At 42.2% G+C, this 22,820-nt stretch overlaps 1 protein-coding gene across 2 annotated transcripts in view; it reads left to right on the top strand.

The window, feature by feature from the left end:
- The window catches only part of STAT6 (signal transducer and activator of transcription 6), a 2,965,055-nt gene that overhangs the window by 497,421 nt on the left and 2,444,814 nt on the right, over nt 1–22,820 (top strand). For both annotated transcript variants that reach the window (XM_044083659.1, XM_044083658.1), the window contains exon 2: nt 7,595–7,643. The gene's annotated coding sequence lies outside the window, so the exon portion shown is untranslated. The remainder of the gene's footprint in view (nt 1–7,594; nt 7,644–22,820) is intronic.

The following is a 22,820-nucleotide window of genomic DNA, read 5'->3' as shown; positions in this document are numbered from 1 at the left end:
GAGCTGTGTGGTTTGACAGTGAAAGGCACCAGTATTCTTTGGGCGTGTAAAAAGTTTTGTTGCATTCACAGAAAAGAATGGTATTATGTTTACTTGTTAGGAAGTGACACATATTTTAATTAAAAATACTAAAGGCATAAATGAAAAAGAAAGTAAATAAACAAAATATAAACATATGAGTTGAGTGAACACAAGAAAAAGAAATGCTGTACCACGCACCAGAGAATTTACCTGTAATAGGTTTCCCAAGAGCAAAACTTCCATATGAGCACAAACTAGAAAGAATCTGACATAAAACAAGAAGAAATTAGTGTTTGTTTGCTTTAATGACAGATGTGTCTGCATCTGCAACTGTGTTGTAAGTTTCATTTACAAATGCATATATGTATGCATTTATTTTTAGCTGAAGGAAATATATCTGATTACCAGTAACTAGTAGAAAAACTGATGCTCTGCTTGCAGGAAGAAATTATTTAGATTAATTATCACAATATACTGCATGATAGAAATATAGTTACAAGTTAGTCATTTTAAAGGTATACCAAAGCTGTTCGTACAAATGGAAAATTGATTATTTCCAGTGTCAGCCTGTTTTGATGTTTTTATTGTTTGGTTTTAACATGGAATCCACACTGCAAACAATCATTTTTGCTGATAACCTTCAAGCTGAAAGTAAAATAAGCTCAGTAAGGATGTTTCATTCTCCAAGGCTGAAGCAGTTCAACTTGCTGTGCGTAACAGTCGATTCTGTGACTGTGACAGGTGTGATAAAAAACTCTGTATCAAAGATGCACTAAGGCAAGTTTCATCATCAAAGAATGTGTTCCTGTTAAACACTGCACATTACTTTTGCAGCAAATATGACCCTTTGCTAACGCATCTTTACTCAGGAGCCCACATACCAGATGGGCACTGGTCAAAACAGTAGAAAGAAAGATTAATGTGTTTCAATGAATGTGAGTTTCACGGGCAGAGAAGTTTTAATGCCAAGTCTATTTTCATCATGAGACAGAATTGCTTTATCAGATGTCTGTTAGTGTTTGTGCATTGATGTGCTGCAAAATATACAAAAAATTCAAATCATTGTAGAAGTAAAGCAGTATGCACACATTAGTGTTTATGGTAAATGGGGCGAGATAGCCAGGTAATGGGACATTGGAATGGCTGCAGTGGGACTCTGGTGCCATATTTTGGTTGTCTGTTCTTCACTTTTATGTTCAAAAGTTGGTACCCCACAATTACATTGGAGTGGGTGGGGTTATGTAATTATGTATGCAAATTAGATGTTAATCAGCAAAAAGATTTGTACCTGTTTTGCATGGGCCTTGTCTAGATTTGTGATGTTTCCAGGTTGAGAGGTATGTGAACTTCGATTGTGCTTGCTGTAGTATGTGTGGAAGTTATTGTGCTTGAAGCAGGGTCTCACCTCCTAGCAGCCATTGATTGGTTTTTACTAACAGTCAGTACCAGGCATAGTGCAGAAAGGGCTGCAACTGAATTGGTGTGATTTTTTTTTTTTCTTTTCGTGGTGCATCTGAGTTGAGTTGCATTTTAGTGACTCTAAGGGGAGGGCTCTGTGAGAACCAGGGAATGGCCACGTGGGTGGAAGGAACGCACACTAGTTCACTTGAAGTGTAGGACGTAGTCGTCGTACATGAAGTTGAAAATAGTATTAGTGCTTATATTGTCAGAACTATTGCCTCAGTATCTTGCTTATTTTATTTTAGTACTATATTTGCTGCTTATAAACGTGGGCCAGACCAGAGACCTACATATTAGCCCTCAATCCTGTTTGTACTCTGAGTACTGTTTATGGTAAAAGCAGCCTGAGGTGATTGTTGACTCTTTTTTGGTATTGGCTGTAGTTGTGGTCAGTGTATTATTCACTGGGATGTTTTCCAATGTTTCTTTTACAGGTTGTACGACACTTGTTACTGTATGTATTTTTAGGTATGAGCTGTTCTAGCCACCAGATACCACATGTGTTTTTTGTTGTACCACAGCTACGTGTAGCAAATTGTGTCAGCAAAAAAATTGAAAGGGTTTAGGATTGCATAAAAAGTGCATAATTGCTACTGATTGGATTTTGTCCTTTCTGCAAGGCGGTAGCATCTCGGGACATAAAAATACCAGTCTTTGAGGTATAATTGGGAAGGATAAATTAGGATATACGTAAAAAAATGGAGAAATGTTCTCTTCTGCTTTGCAGAAATGGTCTGTGCTTGTTTTACTTTTAGCAGTAGGAAGCAGTTACCTCATGTGCATTATAGTGCTAACTCGTCCACAGTGGGTGTAATGTATTTTCGGCTTCTCATTTTCCATATTATGCGATGGTTCATACATTGTAATGAAGTCTGGAATGACCAAGCAGGACATTTTTTAATGTGAACTGGAAAATGCTGTTTCCTGAAGTCAGTACTTCTGGTGAAAGATTAGCATGTAAAGATTGCAATAAGTAAGAATTCTTACAAGGAGGGAAAAGCTTTATAATGTATGTATTCACATGTAACTGTTATTTTGAAGCAGGCCCCTGTAACTCTGAGTAACTCTGAGTAAGAGGAAAAGGTCACGGCAATAGTGTTGCTTGGTGTCCTGGTATGCATAGCAATGTTTAGAGCTGGTGCATTATCTGGGCAGTGTAGGGAGTGGTTTCATCATTTTTAAGCAGTTATGATGAATGCTTTTTCAGCACTGTCTGCATCTCATATACCCACAATCCTCATGTTCATTTTTTTACATTCCATTGTTATATAATGCATGAGATAGTAAGGTTACCGGGTTAATTTGTAACAGTCTGCGATGGGAGTATTTTCATAATTATTTATGTAAGTAGCGTATGATAAGGATGTCCTTGTGCCATGACTAAAATTATTTTGGCTTTAAGACAGTATGAACATGATTTTGCATTTTAGGCAACTTACATTACCAGTAATTGTAATGCCTCGGTGGTATGGCGCTACCGTTGTTACCTCACAGCAAGAGGTTCTCCTGTTCGATTCTTGGCTGGGCTTGGGAGTGCCTTCTGTGTGGAGTCTGCATGTCCTCCCCGTGGTTGGATAGCTTTCGAAAGACATGCGTACGTAAATGGGCATGCCTTAGTTGAAGGTTGAGCGTCGAACTGGCACCTCAGCGTTTTGTAAATATCTACTGCCAATCATTAGCGGACCGGAGTTCCGCTGTGGCGACCCCTTACCGGGAAAAGACGAAAGACGAACAACAGCAACATTATCAGTAATTGTAGTTTTTTTTGGATGACGTCTGGCATAATTTTTGCTACTTAATGGTATTATACAAACAAGTTTATTTTAGCTCTGTCATAGATATTAGGGAACCCATCATTTATACTACCAGCTTCACTTTTTAAGTATGCTGTAAGTTTTATTTATATCATTAGCCCTAGGCCAGAAGTAGATACCAAACAGGAGATGTCCCAGGACAGAGCTCTGTGGTACTCCACTTGTCACTGCTTTGAAGTTTGCAACTTTTATAGTGTGGGTTCTGTCAGTGAGCCAGTTGGCAACCCATCTTGTGACGTAGAGATTTATACAAAGTTCAGCAGTAATTCCAGAATTTGGGATGGTGTTAATAGTCTTGGTGAGGTTCAGATAGGCACTGTGAACCACCTTACTCTCGTCTACGGCTTCAGTGACACACTCAAAGAAGTCGATCAGGTTCAGGAGGCATGATCTGCCTTTCACAAAGCCGAACAGGGAGGGGTACAAAGTTTGGAGGTTAACAATGTCTTTGTTTATGAGTACCATGATGATACATTCCATGGCCTTGCTGACCAGGCTCGCCAGGCTAATAATTCCCGTGGTCAGTGGTGGCTCCCTCTTTGTGGGAGTGGGATAAGTGTTGCTGTGCACCATTCAGTGGGCACAAATACTGATGTGAGGCTATGATTGAACATGGTGCTTAGGTGGGGAAGCAGTTCATTCTGAATTTCATGTAAAATGCAGCTTCCACACCTTAAGTCTGAAAATGAATTCACATACTCACATGAACAGAAGTAGCTGCATATTGATGGATAAAGGTGTATGGGCATGTCGGGTGGTTACTAAACTGCAAAACTGGTATGTAATGGTGGGGATATTTGGAAGGCATGAGCAAACACACTAGTATATTACAGCCATAGCACCAATTGCACTGGAGGCTGGTCAATAGATTTAGTAAGGGATTTTGTCCATGCACAAATATTTCAAAAGTGATTCTTTGCAGTGGCATCCATTATTTGATTCAAGGTAAATTAACCTTGATGTCCTTTTATTAAATAAAAAAAATGTATTACTTTGTGATAATTGACTTCTGGACACAAGAAAAAGGAAGGGTAGAATGTAGCAATGTGGTGTGCATGTACAAAGACAAATCCAGGGACACTGCTAAAGTTTTTCTTGCAAACCAACCAGTGGAGTAAGAACATATGCAGGCAAACACTGCATACCAACACACTTTGCACATGTAAATCTCAGTTTTTAACAAGGTGGAAACATAAAGTGATCCCTTAACACTTAATTTAATAAAGATCTAAACTGGTTCATAGTCTAAATGTTTTATTCTTTAGCTCCTTGGTGCAAGATCTTACAGGAGTTGCTACATAAACTGGATGCGAATGCAGTCAAGTAAGGCCATGGCTATAGTGCAGCAAAAAAAAAAATGTCCCCTCTAACAAAGGAAATGCTGGAGCAAAGATTAAATTACATGAGACAAGCACCCTGCTGAGATCTGCCAATCAATGCCATTGCCAGGTCAAATTACCCTCAGGACTTTGACAGCTAGGGAAGGTAAATGTTACGGGGGAGGGGAGAAGTAAATGGACTGGAATTCATTGTCTCGCAAATTAGTGCCATTTAAACTAAATTAGAAAAAAGGCATCACTAAACAGCACTTTGAGTGTGTTCTGTGACATCTGCACTGTTTCTGTTTTAAGTAGTCATTCAGCAGCAGGGAATGTTACTTACACTGTTCTGTTTTACTCAGTACTTTGTACGCATGCAACATCTATGAAATGACAGGAGCTTTAGGCAAACGGAGGCCTGCATGATGTAACATTTTTGAGCCAAACAATGAATTCTGAGATACTGAATGGCAACCTGATTTATCCAAACCACGTCAATATGCTAGCCTCCATGTGGTCAGAGTCTGGAATTACATATAAAAATATTTAAAATCCTGTAAATAAACCCAGAGTGCTGTTAAAATGTAGGAAACATCATGCTATGATGAATTAAACATGTTTTTTGAGTCTGTGGATGTGGTACTCCTTTAAGTTTGTTTAACTTGTCAATGCCCGAGTGTGGAATGGTTTCAAATGCATTTTCTATGTCCAGGTATGCTGTATGTACAGATTTTCCCTTGTTCCAATGCATCAATGATTTTTTTTTCAAGGAAGTAAACTAAGTTAAACAAGCAGGATCTTCCCTTAATGAACCCAAAAATGTGTGAATCTAGGAAGTATAAGTTGACAGTGTCTGTGTATATGAGGTTCTTAATGATGTGTTCCATTGCCTTACAGATAAGGTTGGAAAGGCTTATCAGCCTGTACATGCCAGGGTCAACTGTTGGGCCAACTTTGTGAAGGGGGATGACTATCGCTCTTCCCACCCCTCCAAGATAAAACCAGTGTAAGAAGAGTTGTGCTAATCTGCCAGGATAGTTAATTTTCTTGGTTAGAAATCTTTGAGGCCTTTCTAGTTGAGTGATGCATCTAGATTTGTACATACAAAAGAGTACAGTGAATTCAATGATGGATGTGATAGGAGAAATGTACAGTCATAGGATGACTTCTTTAGATCTTGTAGACGGTCCTTTGGAAATTAATTGAGCCAGATAGAAGGATTTTCTAACTGTGGTAGAAACATGAAGACCAAATGAAAGGGAGAAATAGAGAGATGCCCACCTACAATATATAAGGTGAGAACAGTTTGCTCACCAAATGCAATTACACTGCACTTTTCTGTATTTATTTTGTCTGTTTTTGATATATCAGGCATGTGCATACTCCAGCCTCTGCTGGAGCTGTTTAGTATCAGTAGATGAGGAGGAAACAGGTCCCAGCTTGCAGTCATAAGCAAATTTTGTCAGCTGTGTTTCTGAGATATTGGCTTGGATGTCTGCAAGATAAAAGCCGAACAAGAAGAGGGCCCAGTACTGACCCGTGTGGTACCCCACTAGTTAGAATTTGATGTTCAGAGGGGGGTACTAGCAAATGTTTATGACCTGGGATCTGTTGGATAGTCAAGTTGCAGTTCAGTATATGACACAGGATATTACATTGTTTGTCTAATTTCTCAATAATATCACTATGTAGGATAGTGTCAAAAACCTTGATCAGGTCAAGAAAAGCAGTGAACACAGAGCGACTACTGTCCGCAGCTGACTAGATTCAGGAGACAGGACCTGCCCTTCACAAAAACAAATCAGTTGGGGGTCTAGATCAGTTAAGTTGCCTTTGTCTGCATAAATAAAGTTCCACTGTGATACTTGAGTTTACAAGTAATCTTTTGAGAAGAAATTAATATTTCCAAAACAGAATTCAGCGCATAGTTACTCAGACTGAAAACGTAGACTATGTGAAAGGAAACATTAAGGTAAAATGATTAGTTAAGGATAAGGCTGCTGGAATACTAAAGATTAATAGAATGCAAACTTGTTAGAGTAGTCAGTATAGGCAGTAGTGATACAAAGAAATACTATTGTTAATCAGTAGAGGTTATAGTATTACATGGGAATGCAAAATGGGAAAGTATGAGGTATTCAGAGCAGCTAAAGTGAAGCTTATTTTCAAGTTTGAGCTAGTATTGTTTTGAGTACACTAGTCCTGACAAAGTTGAGTCACACTTTAACCATATTTTATATGTTTTATGCTTTAGTAATGCCAACTCAACTATAAGATGAGTAGAAAAAGAATCGACCCTTTAAGAATAAACATACATTGATATAATCATCTATGAGATCACACTGTAGAGAATGTTGGGAAGCCTGTAATAGGTCACTATTGTTGAGATGTGAAGATATTCCCCTTGATCTTTGAAAGGAATTGCACTGTTAACTGTTTGGTGTTACTTGCATTGTAATGTAAATCTGACTTTAACAAAATGTTTCATCAGAATGTTGGAAGGAACGCTAGTGGAGATTTCGCTAGATATTTTTTTTCACACAGAAGGCATGCTGTTGTACTTTTTATTATTGACTAATTCTAATTGCAGAGTACAGTGGCATTTCTTCAGATTTCATACTGATTTTGTCATATTTGCAAAGTTTGTCTTATGTTGCTATAACTTCTAATATGCTAAATCAGAAAAGCAAACCTTTGATTTTGAACAATTAAATTCTAAAAAGCAAAAATGAAACTGAAGTGACTGTAGCTATAAATGTGAGCTTATAAAAATAACAGATAAAGATCCTCATTAAATGTGATATTTCATTTTTGTTTTTTCTTTACTATTAATTTGAATCTGAACTGTTAACTTCCAAGCATTTTTATATTTACACAATAAGTTGTGAATCTTAGGGAGCATGATTTGCCCTTGACTTTGTAAATTAAAGTTGTTTTAATTTGCTAAAGACACTACTACTATGCTTTTCTTATTTTCAGTCTCAGAAGACAGAACTGCTGTAGTTTTCTTACTGCTTGACTCTAAAAGGTGAGTACATTTGTATTACAAGTTGATTTGATATTATTTTACACTTTCTCATATCAGTTTATCTTATATTATTGTGTTATTTCTCAGCAGTAATTTGTGTAAATGGTTTATTTATTACTTGAGTTTAGAGAGAAGGGGCAATATGGCTTGTTCTTGAAACACTGGCTTCAATTTTTTTCTGGACATAAACATGCTGCTGTAGTTCTGAGTCAGGACCTGTATTTTTCTTAAACAGAGCTGCTCTTGATTTCAAGTAAGTCTGCTAGCCCCAAATGGAGCATTTGGTCGATAGTATACCAAGGTGTAATAGGCTACACTGCAACTCTGTTACACAACTGGACTGAAAATTAGGCTTATCTTGCTAGAGCTCCATTTGTATCTGACAGAGAGTGCTTGTACAGAGCTACACAAGTATATTTTTCGCACTTTATCTACCTGTATTTTTCTTAAACAGAGCTGCTCTTGATTTCAAGTAAGTCTGCTAGCCCCAAATGGAGTATTTGGTCGATAGTATACCAAGGTGTAATAGGCTACACTGCAACTCTGTTACACAACCGGACTGAAAATTAGGCTTATCTTGCTAGAGCTCCATTTGTGTCTGACAGAGAGTGCTTGTACAGAGCTACACAAGTATATTTTTCGCACTTTATCTAACTGCTCAGTGTTTCTTATCAGCACTGCACTGGTTGTATTTGTTTGCTTATCAGTACTGCATTGTTTTTTACTTGTTTGTGTAACAGTTCTGCACTTGTTTACTGCACTGTTTTATTTGTTTGACTGAATTATTTACTTTTCTGTGTTTTCATTTATACATTTGCCGATCTCTGGTTGCTTATCAGTACTGCATTGTTTTTTATTTATTTGTGTAACAGTTCTGCACTTGTTTACTGTACTGTTTTTATTTATTTGTTTGACTGAATTATTTACTTTTCTGTGTCTTCATTTATATATTTGCTGATCTCTGGCTGAATTTTTCTTTTGATCTCTGGTTGAATTTTTCTGTTCTCCCACCGACTGCTGTTGTGTTCTTATAGTTTGTGGCTTTTGCTGTTGCCCTCCCCTACTGTAAAATTGATAAGGGACACTCCTCTCAGTCCCATCGCATTAGCTCATTATACCTAATACAGAGATCGTTTGGGAAGGTCAAATCCTTTAGTTCCTTTACCTTGAATTTTCTTCTGTTCCTCCTCTTCTTTCTCCCTTTCCACTTTACTAACAAGAAAAAAAAAAAACACTTTATTCTGCTTCTATTACTGTATTTCTATTTCCTCCTCTTGCTCCATTACTACTACTTGCTTTTTCTGCTATTTGCTGCTGCTTGTACTCTGAAGTGTTCAACTGCATCGTTTCTGTTGCATTTGCTACTGCTTGTTTATAGTCTCTTTAAATTGTGTTATTCTAAGCCTCTTAGTTTTAGGTTTAAGCACTTCAGCTTTAGGCCTACCCCTTAGCTCTTCCTGGCCTTATCTCTCACATTCTGAAAAATATGGATGGACAATTTCCCACAGTTTCTCCTGTCATTCTGGTTGATATGGACATCCTGAGACAGTGTAGCAAGTGTCTTATGTACACAGACAACCACCTACTACTACCACCTAGGAACACAATTTGCGTTAGATGTAATTACGTTAGGAACTTAGAGTCTATGCTCTCTCCCTCACAAGCCTGTATATCTGGCACTGAGAAGGTTGCCAGCACAATCTCTACACCTGAAACACCACCCACACCTAAACACACTCCGACATATGTGGAGGTCCTCAGCAAAAACATACCCAAACAAAGGAGACCTCTGAGGCAAAAACATGTGCGATCTCCACAGCCCTCCACACCACATACCACGCATAGTTCATGCACCTGTGTCTCGCAACCGCTAAGGCTTAACCATAAACCCAACATATTAGTCATAGGAGACTCCATTGTGACCACATATACAAATGCCATAGCTATAGCAAACTTGCTGGCTAACAGACTTAGCAAAAATTTTACCCCTCTGTCCTCCCCATCAGTAAATCAGTTCATTCCAGTACTTGCCCCCTTCCCCTTATATCTAGGAATCAGGTCATCACTGCCCTCTCAAAGGCAAAAAATACAGCCTCCATGGGACCCAGTAACATCCCAGGCTGCATCCTACATAAACTCAGGCAGGAACTTGCAGCACCCATTAGGCACCCTATTCAACTAAAGCCTGAGTACTGACTTTGTCACAGCTGAGTGGAGGACAGCCACTGTCATCCCTTTACACAAAGGTGGAGTGTCCACCGATCTGGGAAATTATAGACCCAGCAGCCTAATTAGCCTGATCTGCAATGCCATGGAATGGATTATCATGGACCTCATTAACTAGGACATTGGCAATCTCCAAACACTGGATCCCACGCAGTTTGGCTTCATTAAGGGGAGGTCATGTCTGTTAAATTTGGTCGACTTTTTTGAGACAGTCACCAAAGCCATGGACGAGGGTAAGACAGTGCACACCCCCTATCTTGACTTGGCCAAAGCCTTCGATACTATTCCCCACTCAGGCATAATAGATAAACTCTCTTAACTTGGCATCAATCCATATGTTACCAGATGGGTAGCTAACTGGCTCACTGACAGAGCCCACCTGGTCAAAATAGGGGAAGCCACCTCAAGCAGTAGAACTGTATCGAGTGGCGTACCCCAGGGTTTGGTCTTGGGGCCTCTGTTATTTGGGATATACTTTTCTGAGGTGCAGGCCAAAACCAGTGGGATATGGCTGACCAAGTTTGCAGACGACTGCAAACTGGGCACTGTCATCAATTCCCTTAGTGACATGGACATCCTCCAAGAGGGTCTCATCCAAACAAATGACTGGTGCCAGAAACATGGCCTCAAGCTGAATACAAAAAAATGCATCATCACCCCCATTGGTGAAAGTGATGTCCCCACAAATTATCACATTAATAACAATGCCCTAAGCACGCAGTCAGTTGTGAGGGATTTGTGCACCCAGATTGATAGGAATCTGACTTTTGATCCCCATGTTGCTTTCATTGTATGGGAAGCTTTCTACATGGCCCACCTCATAAGTAAGAGTATCTCATCTAGGGGCAAGGAGGTCATAACAATCCTGTATTCTTCCCTTATAAGGCCTACTGTTGAGTACAACGCCCCCATTCAGCCTGTACCTCGCAAAGCACATGCAGCAGCTGGAAAGACCACAGACGTTCCTCACCAGGAGAATCCAGGGCCTCAAAAATCTTCCATACACAGGTAGGCTAAAAGCCCTATCCCTCTACTCTGTTTCATACAGACTCCTCAGTGGTGACCTGTGTCTGGCATACAAGGCGTCTCTGACCCCACCTTGATGGGACTGCTGCATAAATGCAAGTCAAGTTCCACTCAGGTAACCCGCAAACGCTGCCTCAACCTGGTCTGTGACATCAACAGGACTTGTTGGCGGGACAGATTTTTTGTCCCAGAGGCTCCCCCATCTGTGGAATACTCCCTCTCCATGTCAAGCAGAGTACCTATTTACCCCTTTGTAAGTGCAACCTGGATAACTGGATGGGAAATAGAAAATACATCCCTGAGATTCCACCCATGTCCCTGCTGGACAGGGGCATCGGGTGCTGATTTGTCTATATATGAGCTAAACTCTTGGATAGGTTTATAAGAGCCTCAGGGCCAATAGTTTAGTAATTTCCTATGATCCTATGAACAGACCAAAAATGGGGGTAAATGACTAGAGGGAAGAGAGGGCAGATATGAGTTTGTTATGGCAGGTATGGACTGGTTTTGTTAGGGGACCTTTGTGGAGACAAGGGCACTGGAAAGACAGGGAGGCGAGGGAGTTCTGGAATATGAGACCTAAAGTACGTGATGGTAAATGAACATTATAGATGGTAGCAAGTTCGGAGGGGGTGAACAGTAATGTAAGCAAATTTACCATGACAGTAGATGTTCCACAGATCACTGTTGCAGTAGCCTAAGCTGTTTAGGTTGTATCCTGCTAAAGATATCACCAACTGGCCAGATTTTCAAAGCTTAAGGGTACCTTCCAGTTGCTGTAACTGCTAGGAGGTCTTGCACTATCAAAAAACAATACACAGAAAAATGAACTGATCAGAGAATATAATGCAAGGTTGTTCTGATGTATATGGGAGAAAGGCTTAGTACTATTAGGGAAATGGAAGGCCTGGTAGAAGGATCAGCTCTATATCGTGGACTGGTTCCATTTTTGTTCAGGAGGGAAAGAAGTGCTCAAAGATTGGTTGGAAAGGTAGAGCTTAGTGATTTTACCTTTAAAATGAGACTAAAATGGTTAAGGAGTGTCATAGAAACAGAAGAAAAGTGTAAATATTAAGGAACTAGACAAAAGGAACAAGAATTTACAACTTAGGGAATTAAACAAGGATGACTTGGAGCATGAATGGATAGTATTATTACAAAATGCAAGGAGTCTTAGAAAGAAAATATGAAACTTCAAGCAGTGATGCAGAAGGAGAGGCTTGACATGGCTAATATCACAGAAATATGTGCTACTTGAACAAGAGGAGATGCTGGATGGAGGTGCTGGGGTATAGTTTATTTAGGAATGACAGAAAAGAGGATAAAGGGAGAGTGGTGTAATGGATGGCATCAAATATAAGGTCAGAGAGAAGTAGGAGTCCATGCCATGAATGGGAAAAAACAATAATGTTTAGAAACAAGACTCCAGGAGGTGGATATAAGACTAAAGAAGAGAATAAAGGAATGGGTAAGGAAATCAGGGTTATAATCATAGGGATATGAATATGCCATTAGCAGACTTAAAGATCATAAGGTCTAGGGTAGTGAGGAAGTGGGGTTTGATCAAAGTCTTGGACCATGTGTGGTACAGCTAACTGGTGTAACGCTACGAGAAACATAGTCTTAACCAGAACTGGAGAGTATTCAAAGATGTCCAGGAGAAGGTGTTATTAACTAATAGCTGTCACACCATTAGATGACTAAGAGTGAGCATTGGAAATGTAAGAAAAAAGAAGTTATGTACTCACCATAACGTTCCATCTGAGTAGTTGTACTTCATTTGTCTTCAACCTGTGGGAATATGGATCTGTATCGGATCTGAGCTGGCAAAGATTACTAGCATCAGCTCCGAGCTCCAGACACCTCCCCTGACCCATAATACACCTCCCTTGCCTTCCATTCCCAGATCGAGTTTGCTGAATTACACTTATAACCTGATAACATACTTGTGACCTATACTTACAACCCATAGGCTGAACATGCGTCAAAGGTCCAGGGGAAGGAGGGAGGGATGGTTGAAGACAAATGAAGTACAACTACTCAGATGGAATGTTATGGTGAGTGCATAACTTCTTTATCTGAAGTGGTTTACTTCATTTGATCTTCAACCTGTGGGACAGAGTCTCCAGCTACTAAACTCCTGGGTGGCCCTCATGGAAGGATATTCCGGAGCACCACGGAGCCAAAGGATGCGCTCCTTCTAGATGTCAAATCCAATTTATAATGGGAGATAAACGTATGAGATGAGGACCAAGTAGCTGCTGAGCAAATGTCATCCAAAGATACCCTAGACCAGAAAGCTGCAGATGTAGCTATGGGCCTAGTGGAATGAGCTTTAACCTGACATGGAGGCGACATGCCTTTGTCCTTGTAAATCTGCAGGATGCATGAAGAAATCCATCTAACTATCGTGACTTCGGAAATAGGTTTGCCCAGAAAGGGTCTATAGAATGAAACAAACGATTAGATTTATGAAAATATTTTGTCCTGTGTAAATGGAATCGTAACTGCCTATGAACATCCAACATGTGTAGTTTGTATTCCATCTTGTTAGTAAAATTGGGAAAGAACACAGGCAAATTATAGGCTGACTGATATTGACTGGTGATGCCACCTTAAGAAGAAAGGATGGATTGGTTTGAAGGGAAACTCTATCTTTATGAAAAATCATGTACGGGAATTTTATGGACAAGGCCTGTAATTCCGAAACCCTCCTAGCAGAGGTAATAGTGACTAGAAAAGCTGTTTTCCACAATAGAAATTTTAGATCAACAGTAGCGGCAGGCTCAAAAGGCAGGGCGACCAGAGCTTGGAGAACCATAGAACCATAGTAAGGTCCCACGGGGGACAAGATCTTTGACAGGGGGGCATAGCAAAAAGGTGCCTTTGATGAAGGCTTTACACAGCCTAGAAGATGCCAAGGATGCAGAATTCTCGCCCACATGAAAATGAGAAATGGCAGCCAACTGAACTTTGACAGTAGAAGAACTAGCTCCGTGCTGGAAAATATCAGCTAGGAAATCAAGAATAGCGGAAATAGGAGCCATGAAAAGATTTAAACTCCCCTGAGAGGCCCAGAAGGAAAAATGTTTCCACTTGCTGCGATAAACCTTTCTGGTTGAAGACTTATGAGCAGCTACCAAAATAGACTTAACTGAGGAGGAATGTCCGGGAGTCCTAGCAATCACGGCAACTGGAGCAGCCAAGCTGTGAGCTTCAGGCTGTCCAGATTCAGATGAGGCAGCCTTGATGGGTGTGAAATCAGATCCTGAAAGGGATCTAAGATCAAGGTGGAGCCAGAAGGTGAGACCAAAGGAAGGGAAACCATACCTGGCGAGGCCAGGATGGGGCAATGAGGATCACCTTGCTCCCCAGTCGACAAGCTTTCTGCAGAAACCTCGGGATGAGAGGGACTGGTGGGTAAGCATACAGAAGACCGGGAGGCCAGGCATGAAATAGAGCATCTCTGGGGGACTCCCCCAGCGGGGGGTTCAGAGCGAAAAACCTGCTGCACTTCACGTTGGAAGGAGATGCAAAGAGATCGCAGCAAGGTTGACCCCACTCGCTGAAGATCTGTTCCACTACTGATGGATTCAGAGACCGCTCATAAGGCATCAGAATGGTCTGACTTAGCCTGTCTGCTAGAATGTTGGGCCTTCCGGAATGTGCGTTGTGATAAGAAAGCAACTGGTGGAGATCGCCCATTCCCACACTCTGATGGCCTTGTGACAAAGGGGATATGATCTGGTCCCTCCCTGTTTATTGATATACCAGACTACCGACATGTTGTCTGATTGAATAGCAATCGTCCCCAGAGGAGGAAAGGCATAAAGGGCCTGCAATGCTAGAAAGACCACCCTCATCTCTAGGGCATTGATACGCAAATTGGTCTATATGGGGGACCACAGGCCTTGGACTGCCCTGGCTGAACAATGCCCCCCCACCCGAGTTGGGAGGCATCCGTGGTCACTGTGGTTTGGCCGGGGCTGGAATGAAGGGTCATCCCTCCAAAATGTCTGGAGTGCTCATCCACCATATGAAGGATGACTGACACACTTGACTTAGGTGGATAGGATAAGTTAGTGGTAAATCCAACAGGGACCACTGAACCACCAAAGTCCACTGAAGAATCCGCATGTGTAGTCGGGCACAGGGAAGGACAGTTATGGTTGCTGCCATCGAACCTAGGGCCCTTAATACAGATTCCGCTGTCAGGAGATGAGAATGGTAAATTTGGGAGACATGCATCCTGAGGTTTTGAACTCTCTCAGAGTTCAGGAACACTTTGCCCTGGAGCACGTCTATCCTAGCAACAATGTAGTCTATTACCTGTACAGGCTCTAGTAGAGATTTGGATGTGCTGATTGTGATACCCAAACTCAGGGCAAGTGTCATAAAGTAGTCTAAGGTTTGGGAAAGTAGATGCCTGGTGGGAGCAGTGAAGAGCCAGTTGTCCAGGTACGGATAGACCTGAATCCCCTGAAGCTTCAGGTGAGCCGCTACCACCGCCATCACTTTGGTAAATACCCTGGGGGCTGTGGTGAGACCAAAGGCTATTGGCCCCTAGCCAGAAGCGGAGGAACCTCTTGGAGCTTCTGTGCATTTTTATGTGATAGTAAGCAACCTGGACATCTAACGAGCACATCCAGTCTCTCTCTTGCAGGTACAACATGATAGACTGTAGTCTGACCATCCGGAACTTTTCTTTGGCCACTGACAGGTTCAGGGTAGAGAGGTCCAGAATGGGCCTTAAGTCCCCCGTTTTCTTTGGCACCAAAAAGAACCTGGAGTAGAAGCCCGATCTGGACTGATCTGGGGGGGACGGTTTCAATGGCTCATTTTCCTAACAGCTTGGAAATTGCCTGTGCTGCTGCCTCCCTTTGCGTGGGTGGAACGTCCGGGAAGAGTTTGGGAGGTATTGGAGAACCCACGAAGGGGATAGAATATCCTCTGGATATGATTTGCAGCACCCAGTGGTCTGTTGTTTTGGACTCCCATGTCGCTGGGTGAAAGGACAGTCATCCCCAGACTGCCTCCAGAGTAGAGCAATCGAGCAACCCCTCAGGGTTGCTGCCCGGGTCTGTCCGAGAAAGATTCCCGAGACCCAAAGTTTCACAGATCCCCTTGGCCTCTGGGCTGGTGTCCATTCTGTCCCCCTCTGTCTCTGGGGGAAGAAGACCCCCGAGTGTCCCGGGAATACTGAGACTTCCGGAACCACATCTTCTTTTGCCCTCTCTGGTTCCGGGAAAAGGACCTTTGAGGGTTAGATAAGCAGATCCCGATGGCAGAAGAGTCTTCCCGTCCTTCTCACTCTGGACTAACATCTCCTTGACGATCTTACCGAACAGAGTAGAGCCGTCATAAGGGGCATTGGCAAAGGACGCCTTAAAGGGTTCGGTAAATTGGTACAACCTGAGCCAGGCATTACGCCTCCTGGACATGCCAAACCCAGCCACCCTAGCTGCTCCTTCCATTGCATGGGAGATGAGTCGCATAGACGTATTCGATACTGCTCTCAAAGTGGCCATTTTTGCAGAGAAAAAAAGCCTTGTCCTCCTGTGACATGGACTTGGGTGGAGACTCCTCCAGTGCCTTTACCAGGTTACCAGGTCACGTTGGAGTCTCGTGACATGGGCCAAGTAGTTCAGCACCCTTATTGAAAAGGTAGCTGAAGTATACACCCGCTTCCCTAGCCGGTCCATCATCCGAGACTCTGTCAGGAGGGTGGACCAAGGAACTTTCCTGAGATAGTTCCCTCTTTGTGGCTGCTGCTACCACCATGGCGTCCACTCGGGAGCCCTTGTTCCAGGAAGGCCTGTATCTAGGGGGACTCAAAACCTTATCGGGTGCTTGAGGATTGGCTCCACAATATCAGGTTCCTTCCACACCCGTGAGGTGATCAAATCCACTAAAGGATCCATGGGGGGGGGGACACCCAAGATGTAGACGGGCTCATGCCGAAGGCCTCCAGAAACACAGACTCATCAGAGGAGGGCTTGGCAGCAGACCAACCCCCCTGCTGGCGCAGGATCTCCATGATGTCTCCAAAGGAGACATCACTGGGAGGTGACCTTGGGGAGCCCTCCCCCTCATCTAAGTCTTTGCCCTCGGTTAAAGACTCAGGGGAGTCCAGATGCCTCCTCTTACACGTATGCTTGTGAGGCACATCTCCTGTGGGGCTCTCCAGAGAGTGCTTGCAAGCCATCTGTTCCTCTGGGGGAACCATCTGAGGCCCTTCGGGCACAGGCTGTCCTTCTGGTAAGACGACAAGGACCGTAGACGGAGCCGAGGTGTCTGGGTGGAGCCCTTTGGGGCAGTCGGGGTCCCTGATCCAACGAAGAGGACCCGTTCTACCACATCGAACAGCAAAGGAGAACGGACCTCCTGTGAAGCCAATAAGGCCGGTCTCTCTGGTTCCGATGTGAGAATCGGAGCTGGACCCGAAGTGGTTGGAGCTCAGAGAGAGGGAACCTGGACCGACAATGTCAGAGCCGATGGTAAAGGTTCCTCTCCCTCAGATCTAACCCCCAGGCTCCGGCTCTGAGAGCGGCTCGGATCTGAACTGGTCAGATGGCAAGATCCCCATCTGGATCTGTGTATGGATAAAGTGTCTCATCATCTTATCCAGATCCATGTCTGAGAGAGAACGGGTCGACCAAGATGAGGCCACAGACTCCGACCTGGCCGGTTAGGAAGCTGAGGCCCGGGAGACTAGGCGTGCCTCCTCCGGTTCCAGGGAGAACCTCTGCGACCAGAGCCAAGGAGAGTCACTGATCCGAGCAGAGTTGCTTGGTGACGAGAGGTCTGGAGACCTCTTCCTCTTCTCCTTCATCCTCGACTCTCTCTCTCCCACTGTCTACCCCTCCTCTGCTCCGCTACCACAGGCGTAGAAGCAGGAGTTTGAGTCCCAGCTGGGGAGGAAGGGGAGGCCAGAGGCAGAGAAGCAGGAGAGGCAGTTATGGCAGCCGCAGTGACTGAAGCCAAGGACGAGGAGGGAGGATCTGTGGCAGGAAGAAGCCCCTTGAGGGCCAACTTGGCCTTTCTGTCCTTCAAAGCTCAGGGGTTGAACCCCGCACAAATGGAACAGTCAGCATTAGGTGGGCCACACCTAAACATAATACACACAGAGTGTGGCTATCTACTGGGGAGAGCTTATGGCCATACTCTGTGCATCATTTAAAAATAAGCTTTTCAGCCATATCTAAGAAGAAAGAGAAGAAACAAACAAAAACTTTCTTCCTAAAAGTTTAATACAAACCTACTTATCACACAAGACTGACTAGAAAAGGGAGAAGGGACACCACAGAAAAACTACGCTAACTAACAACTACTACAAGCCTACACATGACACCAAAGCGATGGGAAGGGAGAAAGGGTACCTACACTAATCTGAAACGGCTAATCTACCAAAAAAATTTTTTGAAACTTAATCAAAAAACACCCTGCTAGCTGGAGCTCTAGAGACACAAAGTTTCACAAATCGCAGCAAACGAGATCTGGGGATGGAAGGCAAGGAAAGTGTATTATGGGTAAGGGGAGGAGTCTGGAGCTCGGAGCTGATACTAGTAATCTTTGCTGTCTTGGATCCGTATTCCCACAGGTTGAAGATCAAATGAACTAAACTGCTTCTGATCCAAGAATAAATATGTTGGTATAAGATTTCAGGGGATGGATTATGGTAAGCTTGGAAAGACATAGACGAATGAAGGCAAAGCAATGGGATAAACAGACTTTTAGAATGGGACAGGGATGGAGTACTTAGTTCTATGAGCAAGAGTTTGAAAAATAAAAAAGATGGAAAAAGGAGATGGCTAATGTGGTTACACATAAATATGAGGCTAGTGGTTGAGGCAAAAAAGTGTGTGTAGAAAGTGGAAGGGGTGGAGTAATGTCATGAAAGAATATCTACACAAGATAGCATGGTGCCATACTGGAGGTGACGGCTAATGCAGAATTGGGAAGCAGTGGATGGATTACCAGGACATAGAAGGTAGAAAAAGAAAAGGAGATGGGTGAGCTAGGGAGGATAGTATAGAAAGATAAGATAAGTTGCCTGCTGTGCTTCTCAGAATATAGCCAGTGCACTGGAGGATCCCATGATGGAGATGTTCAACAGATTGTCCACCACTGCAGAAGAGTCTGAGGGCTGGAAGATGGCAAAGTGTGGTAGTTTTTCTATGGGGCAGGAAAAATCTGAGGAACTACATGACATTTAGCATAACAGTGATAATAGGGTAACTCATACAGAAAAGAAGGAATGAATGCAATAATGGTTAAGGAGAGGCAAATTCAAACCAGGAAATAAAAAGTTAATATTGGCAACCCAAAACAGTGTGATACTTACATGCTGGTTTATAAAGTCCATTGAACAAAGTGTAGGTTTTGCAAAACCAAATTGGAAACAGTCACTCACTTTGTTGCTGGTTGCGACACACTAATGGCAGAAGGACTGTATACTGAAAGGCATAATAATGTGGCGAGACTGTTGCACTGGTGATTGTGCAAACATTATGGTACTGAAGTGGCTGAAAAACACTGGAAACATGAGCCACAAAGCATCATAGAAAATGAAGAAGTTTATATCACATGGCATCACCCATTACCAAGAGTCCAAAAGATAGATGCTAGAAAACCAGATACAGTGGTCCAAGAAAAGAAGATAAAAGTAGCATTAATCACTGAAATTGCCAAACCCACTGACTACAGTGTCTTGCGTACAGACAGTCACACAGTCATAAAATATCAGAATCTGCAAGCAGAAACGAGAGCAATGTGGAAGAAAGATACCCAGACAGCTCCAGTAATAATAGGAGCAACGGGTCTTATAAAAAGAATTTACAGTCATATTTGGATATGTTACCAATACATATAACTCCATACGAACTGTAGAAGGAGTCATTAGCGGGCACACTGCAGATGCTGGGAAGACCACTACTGGCTGACATCAAAGATTGAAACAATACTAATTTCATGAACTTTAATCATACTTTGACTTAGGAATGGGGTCCATTCCCATTATGGTATTAGAACCCAAAAGACTTGGCGAAATTAAAAAGGAAAAGAAAAGGCTGGATGCTTTTCTAAAAGAGAGCAATCTCCACTGTAACCACCACCACAGGTTCATGACTTGAAGGAGTTGTTAGTGTGACCTAATTCAGTTTTACAACTGTCTTACAAAACTCGACAATGGAATACCAGTATGTATAATTTACTTATACTTCAGCAAGGGCTTACAGTTGTTCTCACACTGGTTCTGCTAGGAAAATTGAAAGTTTGAGTAGAACCAAGTCTAAAGAAAAGGGTTGTCACATAGTTGGAGGATAGAGGGCTGTAATGAAAACAATGATGTCAGGAATAAGAAAAATGGTTAGTCATATATGGCAGGGTCAATCTTGGGTTCTGCGTGTTCATGTCGAACATACAACGAGGGAACAGAAGACAAAGTCAACTTCATTGTGGATGACATGAAAATAGGTGCAGCCCTAGATGATGGAGAGAATAGTCCAAGGAAGGACATGGAAAAGCTGACCAAACAGGCAGTAAAATGAAAACCTCAAATTATTTGTGTATGAAGTAAATATAGCTGCAGAAGTACAGGATGGCAGAAGGAGACTAAGGGGAAATTCTGAAAGGATGAGCAAGTAGGCACAAAGATGACAGTTAAGATTCAATGCAGACAAACAGAAAAGTACTACACTTGGGCTAGAGCATCTCCAATGTCAGGTATTGGCTATAGGTAAAGAAAATGATAAGATAGCAGGAAAAAGACCTGAAGGTGTTCATTGCACCTTTACCAAACTTTTGGGCGCAGAAGAGAGAGTTGTGACAGAAGCAGAGAGAATACTGGGGTGTATGCTCATGGAGATGGACTTCAGAAAGAAAGAAGGAAAGCAATTCTCTCATTCTATTCAGCTATATTTTTTGATGTTTTGCAGGCCATATCGTGAGAAAGACAGCAAGCCACTAAAAAGACTCTCATGGGATTCTAGAGAAAGGTAACTTGAAGAGTGTGTGGAGTAGAAAATATAAGGCTAGATATTACAGGAGCTTGCCACTGCTCATTAAAGACCAGAAGGGATCGGTGGGGCATGATATTGGTGATTCTACTACAGAAGATCATGTCTGTGAAATATGAATGGGCTACTGTGGGCAGGAAGAATAAGGTGGGCAAGTGGTACAGGCAGCAAATTACAGGGGCTAGCTAGTCTGTGGGTCTGTGAAAGTACTTCGTGGAAACAGTTGTGGACAAAAGGAGTGGATAATCGGAATCTGTGATGGTCAGAAAATCAATGGAATCATGAATACGTTCAAAAGGGCATTTAAAAGGCGGGGAAAGAGATAGGTGGAGAAGAGGTAGAATGTTAAGTGCAACAGGAAGGCACATTAGACAGGCTAGTAATCTCCTGCATTTGGAAAGTTGTAATGTAACCCAAGTCAAGGGCAAAACAGTTGAAATACCTGAGGATGAAACTATCATATGTATAATATATGAAATGGTAGTAGCTGAACACAAAATTTTCAAACAACAAACTTTAAGACTTGGCACTGTTCTAAGGTGGCTGACAAAGGAGACCTCAGGACAGTTTACATCCATTCACTACCCCTTTTTCCCATTTTTGCACATGGGGTTGGGGTGTCATTTCAACAGTGACAATCATCTAGAGCTAAGGTTTACGCCACCAGGTAGCTATCCTTGCCACACGCGCACACACACTTACAGCCAATGTGGAGTATTCAGTCCACCTACTGTACATCTTTGGAATGTGGGAGAAAACTGGAGCACTAGGAGGTAACTTGCGCAAACAGAGAGGACATGCAGTTTGCACACAAAAGGCACCCTGCCAAGAATCGAACCAGGGAACCTGTTGCTGTGAGCTGACAATGCTGTTAGCTAGGCTACTGTGTCGCTCTCAAGACAGTTTACATGTAGAAGAAAAATGCAGTTTAGAAGTCAAAGTCACAAACTGAGAAGCTGGCATGCATTCATCCCATCAAGGGTATCATGTTAGAAAACTGGACATTTTATCTATTACTTCCTGGGGTGAAATTAGGCAGTGAAACCAAACAGGTAGCTGTAATATATACATGTATATAGTTACGAAGTTTGAGAAATACTATGATGCAGAAAAAATGTCTTTGAGAAGTCTTGCCAGAGATGCACTTTTTTCACTAATTTGTAATTTAGTTTTCACTGATTATAACTAAGTTGTTTAAGTATCAGGTGCTTCTTATTATCCAAAAAATTTATCTGAGGTTGCCACACTGAGTAAAGAAAAGGAAGTCAACCTGTCAAAGCAGTTGTTCTAGTTCTAGGTTTGTATATGGAATGTTATTTGCTTTGTGTGGGAGCAGTGTCTATATGGAAACATATTTTACCTGGTATCTGACCAAACCAGCAGCACTGATTACTGCACTTTAGCTTAAATATTCTTTCTGTAGGGTTTCACTGTTTTGGTGCATATTTACTACATATGGCTATGGTAATTCCTATAAAAATAATTGACTCAGATCTATTGCTAGTTTATAGTGAATCCTCATAAGAAGATACCAAAGTAGTAAATGCATTTTAGTCTATGCTGTACTACAAGTAAGTTAGTGATATATATTTGCAGATAAATAAACTTCTGTGCAATATATTGTTTTAGTAATGCATTCTGATCTGGCAAACAATTGCCTAAACTGGAGTATACTCTAAAAATGAGATATTTTGACTGTACAGATTTTAAACTAACTTATCTGAGTATCTTGTAGCTATTCAAAGCCCAGCAACCTCGGGGTGGGAGGAAGTTTGTTGTGTTTTAGACTCTTCTTGCAGATGACCATAGCATCAAATGGAATGTGTAACTCCTTTAAGTGTGCCATTGGTGAAGAGGAACCAGTAAATACTTTCCCATCTGCTGTCCGTCTGGTAATGTAAAGGCGTTC

This window comes from Protopterus annectens, chromosome 9.part0 (genome assembly GCF_019279795.1).
Source record: "Protopterus annectens isolate FY-2018-M chromosome 9.part0, PAN1.0, whole genome shotgun sequence".
Lineage (NCBI taxonomy): Eukaryota > Metazoa > Chordata > Ceratodontiformes > Protopteridae > Protopterus > Protopterus annectens.
The sequence above is the reverse complement of the archived record's forward strand: the minus strand, read 5'-3'. Positions and strand labels throughout refer to the sequence as shown.